This window comes from Vipera berus (assembly GCF_964194415.1).
Source record: "Vipera berus genome assembly, chromosome: 1".
Taxonomy (NCBI): Eukaryota; Metazoa; Chordata; class Lepidosauria; order Squamata; family Viperidae; genus Vipera; species Vipera berus.
In genome coordinates, this window is record NC_138202.1 from 356137588 (window position 1) to 356148695 (window position 11108).

Sequence of the window (11108 nt, forward strand, 5' to 3'; positions counted from 1 at the left end):
CAGGGGGTTGGACTAGATGACCTCCATGGTCCCTTCCAGCTCTATTCTGATTGATTGGGGGTAGTACCAAAAAGAACTTGGCTAATCTCAAGAAGTTTGGGAAGGGGGGGGGAGATACTTGGAAGGGGGACCACTAAGGGATCCTTCCCAGGCTAGAGGTTGGAATAGGAAATTGAGCAAACCTTTCCAAATAAGTTTGCCCCGTTTTCACTTGCTTAGCATTACAGTGTAAACCTGATTTTATATGTCCTTTGATCTTGATTGGGAGATGGTCAGAGTGGGTTGAAAAATGAGCCGCTGTGGAAATATTTTAGATAAAACAATTTTAAAAACACACACACACACAAGACACCCCTTTTTTCTATCCTTACTGAAATGATGTCCATCGAAATCCAGCTGGCCTCAAAAGGGTGTTTTTCACACTTTCCGGTTAGCGTTTCCTCTCCTCTGGTTTCACCATCCATTTAACCCCAGAAGAATTCGAGCTCTTTTAATTTAATACGGAGACTCTCTTAATACAGAGATTTTAAAAATTCTATTGAAATTGACCTTATGGGAGGTGAGAGATTCCCTTTGTTTTAGCTAAATAAAGTATTATTTTAGGATTCTTTCCTGACCAGAATCTGCGATTCTACAAGCTGAAGAAATAAATAAATGATTAACTAGCAACGAAAAGACCATGTGTAAGAAATATAATAAAAGCTTTGGCCGTATTTTTCAGGGTGATGCGATTCTTCCCCTGAGTTTATATAATTATAACCGTGATTGAGATTTATAGAGAGCTGCTCAGAAGTTCTCCGAGTGAACAAGTAGAGACTCACAAACAACTACACACACACACACACACAATGTTAGATAGTGTTAACTTGATCACTCTGCCTGGAGTAAAGTTCCAGTTAAGACTTAGTCCTGATCCCTGGAATTGGTTTCAGCCCAGGCAGAAGAGAAACACACACGCACCCCCAGGTTTTTCATAAGAAAGTACACTTTAGCAGAAGCCCCATCTTTTAAAAGTTCTTTATAATTATAGTTTAGGCTTCCATAACGAAAATGCCCTTTGAGCAGTTCACCCTTCTAACCTTAGACAGGTCGTCCTCAACTTACAACCGCAATGGAGCCCCAAATCAATGTGCTTAGCAATAGCCTTCATTCTATGTATATGCCTGCTTATTAGGGCTTTCGCCCCCCCCAAGCGGCATTATTACAAAGTCAGCTTAATTGCCCCCAACAATCTGGGTCCTCATTTTACCTACCTCGGAAGGATGGAAGGCTGAGTCAACCTTGAGCCTGGTGGGACTCGAACCTGCACTAATTGCAGGCAGCTGGTGTTACTTAAGGAGGCATTAGCCCACTGCTCCACCAAGGCTCCAAGTTGCTAAGTTGTTAGTACCATGGTTCTTAAGTAAATCTTAATTGAGTTTGCTTGCCAGAAAGTCGCAAAAAAGGGGATCAGCTGACCCCGGGGACAAGGCAACCCGTCATAAATATGAACCAGTTGCCAAGCGTCTGAATCTTGATCGTGTGACTACAAGGGAGGCTGCAACGGTGGTAAATGTGAAAAAAACAGTCCTAAGTCCATTTTTTTTCAGTGGCGTTGTAACTTTGAATGGTCACTAAATGAACGGTTGTAAGGCGAGGACTGTCTGTATCTCTCTTAAAAAACAGTCAGCACCAGAAATTTTCCAGGGATCAGCTTGAAAGTTTTGAGGGATTGTACTGAGGCTTCCAGGAGTGATCCAAGACTTTGTGATGTTTTAACACTCATTATTGGCATTGTGTGCCCGCTAAGGGCAAACCCCAAATAAATAACGCATTGTAGCTGAGTGGGGTGCCATGGTTTAAAAAGTAACTCTGTAACCCATGGGGTGGTTTAGCTGATCTTGAGTTAGTCTTTCTCCCTGGCTAACTAAAGTTGTGGTTAAGCCAGTTGTGAATCTAGCTAGAGTGTGTTGTCTTCCCCGCACCCATCCCAACCCCATTACTAAGAGGCGAGGAAGCTGTTTACACAATGGAATCTGTGCCCATTAATTTTATTAGAGATATTGTCTGTCTGTCTGTCTTATCATCTCTATCTCTATTCACCTTTCGCTATGTCTCTCCACTCGCTCTCTCTTTCTCTCTCCTCTCTCTCTTTTTCTCTATTGATTATCTATCTACTCTTTTCCTCTATCATCTCTCTCTATCTATCTCTCTCTCTCTGTCTTTTTTCTCTATCCTCTCTCCCTACCTCTATCTCTGTATCTCTCTTAATATATTCGAAATTTCCTAGGTTTAACCTTATAATGCTAGGAATATTTTATCAACCTTGGCTGCTAAAAAAAAGGGGGGGGGAGAGAGATTAGTTTTGGCTGCCGAAAATCAAACAGCAGCTGAAAAACCCCTTTCAGACAAATAAATGTTATTAAAAGGCATCAGTCTTTCCTGAATAGCAGCTCATCATTCCACGCTGGATGGAATGGAGAACTAATGTACAATATAAATTGGGATGAGAGGCCACGAGGAAATCTTACCGGTTTTACAGTTAGGGAGACCACGGTGATTGGTCGCTGCAGCTACGGCGAGAATTTGAGGAGGGGGCTTTCTTAGTGATTCCTGGTGACTCCTTTATGTCCAGATGGGGGAGCAGCGGGCTTGGTAGCGGCCTGACTTACTTTCTCTGTTTGTTGGTGGTTTGTTTCTTACCCTCGTGTGAACGCGCCCACCCGGAGAAATGCGGAGCGGGGAGGGAAAAGGAGGCGGAGAGTTTTCTCCGCTTCCTCCCCAAATAGCCAAGTCGTTTTCGACTCTCCGCGGCCGAGCTATTCGGGGACACACACACACACACACACACACACACACACACACACACACCCCGCGACAAGTAGCGCGCCTGGATGGGTCACCTGTTTGGCGTGTTAAGGTACCAGGTTAGAAACGGGGAGACTGTAAGTTCTAGTTCTGCCTTTCGCCCGAAAGCCGCCCGACTGGGTGACTTTGAGCCAATCACCTGGAGGTGGAGAGTTCTAGTCCTGCCTTAGACATCCAAAGTGGCCGGGTGACTTTGCGCCAATCACCAGGAGACGACAAGGAGTTCTAGTCCCATGCTAGGCAATGAAAGCCGGCTGGGTGACTTTGGGCCAGTCCTTCTCTCTCAGCCCAGTTCCCCTCACAAGGTTGTTGTTGGGCGGAAAATAGGAGGAGGGGGAAGGCTGGTTGGATATGTTCGCCACCTGGAGTTATTTGCAAAATAATAAAGGCGAGATAAAAAAATATATAAGCAAATTATGCTGCCTCTTTATTTTTAACAAGTCTCAAGCATTCGTTTAACTCGATTTTTCCATGCCCTTCCTCCCTCCCTCCCTCCCTCCCTCCCTCCCTTCCTTCTCACTTCTTTCCTTCATCCTTCCTAGCATCCCTCCCTCCCTTTTCCCTTCCTTCCTTCCTCCCTCCTTCCCTCCCTCCCCTCCCACTTCTTTCCTTCCTTCATCCTTCCTCACTTCATCCTTCCTTCCCTCCCTTTTCCTTCCTTCCTCCCTTCTTTCCTCCCTCCCTTCCTCCCTCCCTCCCTCCCTCCCCACTTCCTTCCTTCCTTCCTTCATCCCTCCCTCCCCTTTCCTTCCTTCCTTCCTCCCTTCCTTCCCACTTCTTTCCTTCCTTCCTCCCTCCCTCCTTCCCTCCCTCCCTTTTCCTTCCTTCTTTCCTTCCTTCCTTGATTAACACCATTGGGATTAGATTGCGGGGGTGCGGGGGAGGGGGGGAAAGAAACATCCCTCCGCAAATAACGTTCAGCCCAAGGACATTCTCGGATCTGAATAATAATAATAATAATAATAATAATAATAATAATAATAATAATAATAATAATAATAATAATAATAATAATAATAATAATAATAATAATAATAATAATCTTCATCATCATCATCATCCATTAGCGCTTGAGTACGCGAGGTTTAGCCGCGGCGACCCCTCTCTCCCACTCCCCGTTTTCCACCAAGGCGCCCCTTCCCCTCCCAGGTTTTCAGCTGGGCTGGGATAAAAGAAGAGATCTTGAGAAATGAACCGGAGCGAAGGCGGAGAAAGCGGCGCCTCGTCGCTTTTCCGTGCCATTTTAAATCCGGAGGATACCTTTTTACGGAAGGATGAGTTCAGCCGAATAAAAATTAATCCCACTTTCTGGCTCAGCTAGAAAAAAATTAGCTTTCCCCGGACTTCACCCTTCTCTGGAATTCCTCTTTATTTATTTATTTTGTTTGGTCTGTGTCTCTCCCCCCCCCCAATAAATAAAATAAAATCCATTGAACCCGTTCAGGTCAAAACGGAGACTAAAACAGACGAAGAACGCCCGCAGGACTTGGGTTTGGCTAGTCCAAAGAAAAAGAAGAAATAGGGGAGACATGATAGCAGTATTACAGTATTTGAGGGGCTGCCACAAAGAAGACGGGATCACTTGTTCACCAGAGCACTAGAGGGAAGGACGAGAAACAATGGTTGGAAGCTGATCAAAGAGAGAAGCAACCTGGAATTAAGGAGAAACTTCCTAACAGTGAGGAAAATTAAGCAGTGGAACAGCTTGCCACCAGAATCGTGGGCGCTCCATCACTGGAGATTTTTAAGAAGAGGCTAGAGTCAGTCACTTGTCTGAAATGATATAGTTCTCCTCCTTGAGCAGGGGGGCTGGACTAGAAGTCCTCCAAGGTCCCTTCCAGATTCTATTCTATTCTATTCTATTCTATTCTATTCTATTCAATTCTATTCTATTCTATTCTATTCTGTTCTGTTCTGTTCTGTTCTGTCTGTTCTGTTCTGTTCTGTTCTGTTCCAGGGTCTACTCTGAATACGGCTCGGCGGGAGCGCCTTTTGGGGGGGTGAAGGAGGGCGATTGGTTCCTGGGTCCATGTCGTGAGGATAGGACCCCAGGGACACACACACACATACACACACACACACAACCGCAAGTTGAAGCGCGTCGCGTGTGGAGGCGGCTGGAGAGAGCAATTCGGAGAAGGATCCGACGGGAGCGCGGCCTCAAAGGACTGGCGGGGCGAGCTGCGGGTTGTGCCCCTCCATCCCCCAACAGGACGCCCGCGCGCCAGCCGTCCAACCAGCCAACAAGGGCTGTGAAAACGGAATAAAAGAATTAAAAGGGGGGGAAAGGAAATTCAGACCAGGAGAATCACCTTATGGGCCTCTCCCGTGGGAAAGAACGCTCCCCTTTTAGTTTGGAGACTAAAATCACGGACCTAAATGGGCTGTGGCAAAAATTGAAATGTGTCATTCGTATTTGTGTGTGCGGGCATGCGTGTGCGCGCGCATTGTGGTAATAAATTCTTTCCTTCCTTCTCTCTCTCTCTCTTTCTCCTCTCTCTCTCTCTGTCTCCTTCCTGCTTTCCCTCTCCCACCTTCTTTTTCACTCTTTCTCCCTCCTTCTCTCTCTTTCTCTCTCCCTTCCTTCCTTCCTTTCTTTCTTTTTCTTTCTTTCTCCCTCCTGCTTTCCCTCTCTCTTTTTTTTTCTCTTTCTCCCCCTCTCTCTCCCTCTTTCCTCTCCCTCCCTCCTCTCCTTCCTTCCTTCCTTCTCTTTCTCCATCCTCTCTCTTCTTTCTTTCTTTCTTTCTTTCTCTTTCTTTCTTTCTTTCTTTCTTTCTTTCTTTCTTTCTTTCTCCCTCTTTCTCCCTCCTGCTTTCCCCCTCTCTTTTTTTTCTCTTTTTCCCTCCTTCTCTCTCCCTCTTTCCCTCTCCCTCCCTCCTCTCCTTCCTTCCTTCCTTCCTTTCTCCATCCTCTCTCTTCTTTCTTTCTTTCTTTCTTTCTTTCTTTCTTTCTTTCTTTCTTTCTTTCTTTCTTTCTTTCTTTCTTTCTTTCTTTCTTTCTTTCTTTCTTTCTTTCTTTCTCTTCTTTCTTTCTTTCTTTCTTTCTTTCTTTCTTTCTTTCTTTCTCCCTCTTTCTCCCTCCTGCTTTCCCCCCTCTCTTTTTTTCTTCTTTTCCCTCCTTTCTCTCTCCCTCTTTCCCTCTCCCTCCCTCCTTTCCTTCCTTCCTTCCTTCCTTCCTTCCTTCCTTCCTTCCTTCCTTCCTTCCTTCCTTCCTCCCTCCCTCCCTCCCTCCCTCCCTCCTCCCTTTCTCCATCCTTTCTTTCTTTCTTTCTTTCTTTCTTTCTTTCTTTCTTTCTTTCTTTCTTTCTTTCTTTCTTTCTTTCTTTCTTTCTTTCTTTCTTTCTTTCTTTCTTTCTTTCTTTCTTTCTTTCTTTCTTTCTTTCTTTCTTCTTTCTTTCTTTCTTTCTTTCTCTTTCTCTCTCACCTCCCCCCCTCTACTTTGCCTTCAGAAATAACTCGCCACGGTTTTCTTTCTCCTTCCCGTCTTTCTTTCCTACTTTATTTTTCTTTCCCCGCCACTCCGATAGGTTGTTTCCCCCCCCCAAAAGAGACCTTTTCGCACCCCGTTTTCGGGGCGTTCAGTCCCTACCCACTGAACCAGGTGGCTGTGTCGGTGCGAAGGAGAGTCACGCAGGGAAATTCACAGGCCCGATCGAAGGGATCCTTTCCCCCCCACCCCCCCCACCCCCGACTGTACATCTTTGTGTTGCATTTTATTAGTATCATTATTTTTTTAAGGTTTGTTTGTTGCGTTGGAAGATAGGCAGGAGCCGTCGCTGTTTTTAAACCCGGAGTAAGGGCACGGGCAGTTAGTTCTCTGTCCTTCCCGCTCGGTTTTTAGCAAGGCTGCGTTGAGTAAAATAAATGGGTGCAGACCCGGCTCTGTTAAATGAGACGCAGAAGCTATGAACACCCTTCCCCCGAGAGCAGATTATTTCCGTTGTAGGAATCCCCCCCCTCAGGTTGAACGGGGTTACCAAGCAAGCTGGCATCTTTCCCCACGACTAAAAAGAAGAAAAATTTGCCTGAAATGGTATAGGGTTTCCTGCCTGAGCAGGGGGTTGGACTAGATGACCTCCAAGGTCCCTTCCAACTTTATATTATTATTATTATTATTATTATTATTATTATTATTATTATTATTATTATTATTATTATTATTATTATTATTATTATTATTATTATTATTATTATTAAAAGCATTTTAAAGGTGTTCTGGAAAAGGCGTCTGTCTTTTCAGGGCGTCAGTCAGTCGGAAAGGGAGATCCCAGATTCTTCCAGATTTGTGGATACCAGAGACTACTAAGCCGACTCTCCTTCGACGGGAAACTGGAAGGAAACGCCATTCCCCCCCCCCCAAAAAAAAATGCTGGACGCAGAGAGTTCATACCCCACCCCCCACCCACCCCCGTCCCAACAACAGGTGTAGCCACCAAGTTCGCGTTGCAAATGTTTTCTACATTAAGGTTCCCTGCCCCCCCCACTCCAAAAAAAAAAGCCCGCCCACCAACTAAGGAGAATATTCCACTCTTTCCCTATTCTCCAAATGCCTTTGGTTGGGATTATTTATTCTCTCTTCCCTCTTTCTCTCTCTCACCTTCTCGCTCTCTCTTTGCTCCCTTCCCCCTCTTTCACAGCTTTTCACAGCTTCTGGAGGCAAGGAGTTCCCCTGGTTAACTATTCTGACTGTCAGGAAGTTTCTCCTTAGTTCCAGGTTGCTTCTCTCCTGGACTAGTTTCCATCCGTTGCTTCTTGTCCTGATTTCAGGTGCTTTGGAGAATAGCTTGACACCCCCACTTCTTCTTTCTCTTTCTTCTTCCCCTTTCTCTCTCTCTCTCTTCTGACTCTCTTTTTCTCTCTTTCTTTCTCTCTCTGTCTCTCTTTCCATCTCCCTCTTTCTCTCTTTCTCTTTGTCTCTCTTCTTTCTTTCTTTTCTTCCTCTATTCCTCTCTCTTTCTCTCTCTCTCTTCTCACTTTCTCTTTCTCTCTCTCTCTCCCTCTCTTTCTCTTTCTCCTCCTCTTCCCCCCTCTCTCTGTCTCTCTTCCCTCTTTTCTTCCTCTCTCCCTCTCCCTCTTTCCCACTCTTTTATTACTTTCTCTCTCTCCCCCTTCTCCATTCCCCTCTGCTATCCACACTGTCCCCATACTTATCTTCTAGGACTGATAATGTTTGCAAGAATTTACCTTCTTTTCTAAATAGACACAGTTCCCTTACCGGATCACTCACTTACTCAAACACACACACACACACACACACACACACACACACACACACACACACACACATTTTTTTCTCTGTTCCAACTCGGATCCTGTCAATTTATGCCTGGTGGCAAAGTTATTTTCAATTGCTTTGCTTCAACTCCTGTTCTATCCACTGAATTTTTTTCAGTAAAGAGCCCAGAACTCACTCTCTTTCTCTCTCTCTCTCTCTCTCTCACACACACACACACACACACACACACTCACACACAGAGACACACACTCACACACTCTCTCTCTCTCTCTCTCTCACACACACACACACTCTCTCTTTCACACACACACACACACACACACACACACACACACACACACACGGACACACACTCTCTCTCTCTCTCTCTCACACACACACACACACTCTCACACACACTCTCACTCTCTCTCTCACACACACACCCCCCTCTCTCTCTCTCTCTCTCACACACACACACACACACACACACACAGAGAGAGAGAGAGAGAGAGAGAGGGAGAATCTGCAGCTTATGCAGTTCCTTAGCTGAGATTAATTCTACTGTTATAATGTTAATTTAAGGAAATCAAAACTAAAAACAAAAACAAGTAAATAAATTATCCAGGTCCCTACAGATGAGCAACAATAAATGCGGTACAGTACTGTAAATGAAATATATATATATATATATATATATATATATATATATATATATATATATATATATATATATATATATATATATATATATATATATATATATATATATATATATATATATATATATATATATATATATATATATATATATATATATATATGTTTCAAATGTTAACTATTATATATGTGTGTGTGTGTGTGTGTGTGTGTGTGTGTGTGTTTCTTTACAGCCCAGTTTAGAGTTCAAGCAAGGGGGGAGGGGAAGGAGGAGTAGGAGGAACGGAGGGGGAAAGAGGGAGAGGAAGAAGAAGATGAGGGAGAGGAAGGAGACGGACGAAGAAGGACGAAGAATCAGCCTGAGAAGAGAGCGATCGAGGTCGGGCCTGCGTGAGACGGGGCGGGGGGGGGCGGGGGAAGGTTGAGTAAGGCCTATTTCGCTAAGCCAGAAACTCAGCCCGGGGAAAGAAGGGCGGGACGCTCAGGCCTACGTGCAGAGAAATCCGAAGTACACCTCCAGATATCAATATAAACCTCTGTGTGGGTCAGGTTTGCCTAATGCCCAAGGTGAGGGACACCTGGATCCGGGATGCAAGTAACGCATTTTCTGCCTCTCTTGCTTCTCCCCCCCCCCTCCTTTAACACACCGGGTCCCTGTCCCGGCCCTTCCTTCGCTCCTCGCGCGGTCCTTTCATCTGCCCGCCCGAGATCCCCCCCCAGTTTCCCCCCCCTGGCTATTTTTAGCCCATCATACTCCGGCCTTGGCGCCAGGCCTGTTAAGACCTGTCAAAATCCTTCATATTTCCCTCCCGTCACATGGCAGACCCTCCCCCTTTGCACACGCACGCACGGACACCCCCCCTCCGACACCCTCCCTTTCCCCCCCCCTCCCCCGCCGAGGGAGCTTGTGGGGGGGGTGTCTCTTGGCCGTTTGCTCTTCTCCGCGGCTGCCTCCTCTGGCTGACCCCGGCCAGCGGGACCGCTGGTACCCTGTCCGGCCCACTTAGCCAAAGGGCGGCTGACGGATGAAAATCACATTTCTCACCAGAGGGCCCTCCTCGGCCCCCACCCCTCCCTTCCGAGCCCCCCGGCCGCGGATCAGCTCCAGCTCGGCAGGAAATGAATGAAAATGGTCTCCGGAGTCTTGCCGACAATCAAATCTTGAAGTGAAAGCCGCAAAATTTTCCATCTCTCTCTCTCTCTCTCTCTCTCTCTCTCTCTCTCTCTCTCTCTCTCTCTCATTTCTCTCTCTCTCTCTCTCTCTCATTTCTCTCTCTCTCTCTCTCTCTCATTTCTCTCTCTCTCTCTCTCTCTCTCTCTCTCTTTCTGTGTGTGTGTGTGTGTGTTGTGTTGTGTTGTGTTGTGTGTGTGGTTGGGGAAAGGTGGTTCCCTCGGAAGGATGGCGAAGCCCCTCCAGCCTCCAGGCCCCCCCACCGCTTCTCTCTCTCTCTCTCTCTCTCTCTCTCTCTGTGTTGTGTTGTGTTGTGTTGTGTTGTGTGTGTGGTTGGGGAAGGGTGGTTCCCTCGGAAGGATGGCAAAGCCCCTCCAGCCTCCAGCCCCCCCCCCGCCTCTGTGTGTGTGTTGTGTTGTGTGTGTGGTTGGGGAAGGGTGGTTCCCTCGGAAGGATGGCGAAGCCCCTCCAGCCTCCAGCCCCCCCCCCCCGCTTCTCTCTGTGTGTGTGTGTTGTGTTGTGTTGTGTTGTGTTGTGTGTGTGGTTGGGGAAGGGTGGTTCCCTCGGAAGGATGGCGAAGCCCCTCCAGCCTCCAGCCCCCTCCACCGCTTCTCTCTCTCTCTCTCTTAGTGTGTGTGTGTGTTGTGTTGTGGTGTGTGTGTGGTTGGGGAAGGGTGGTTCCCTCGGAAGGATGGCGAAGCCCCTCCAGCCCCCTCTTCTCTCTCTCTCTCTCTCTCTCTCTCTCTCTCTCTCTCTCTCTCTCTCTCTCTCTCTCCCTCCCTCCCTCCGAAGTGCGAGGCCGGCTGGCTAAGGATAAACTCGGTTACTTTCCCCCCCCCTTTGGTCCGAGGGACTACCGCTCCCATCATCCTCAGTCTCGCCGGGAAGGGTTAGTCCGGCGCCTCTCAAGTAGGCCAGCCCCGAGGAGTGGGGGATGCGGGCTTTGACTTCTGCCAGAAGCGTGATCAGGAAAAACAAAAAACAAACCTGTTTTGCGGAGAGGACAGCCAAGGGAAAACAAATATTGTGTGGCTAAAATGTTGGTTTTTTGCATCGTACTTAGAACAACGGCCCGATCTTACTATAACACAATGGGGGAAGACAGTAACAATAAAACTGATGACTGCTCAGCGGGGTCCCACGGGGGGGGGGCCCTCTGAGCTACAAATGTTCTTTTGATAATTCCACAATATAATAGAATATCATCTAATAGAAT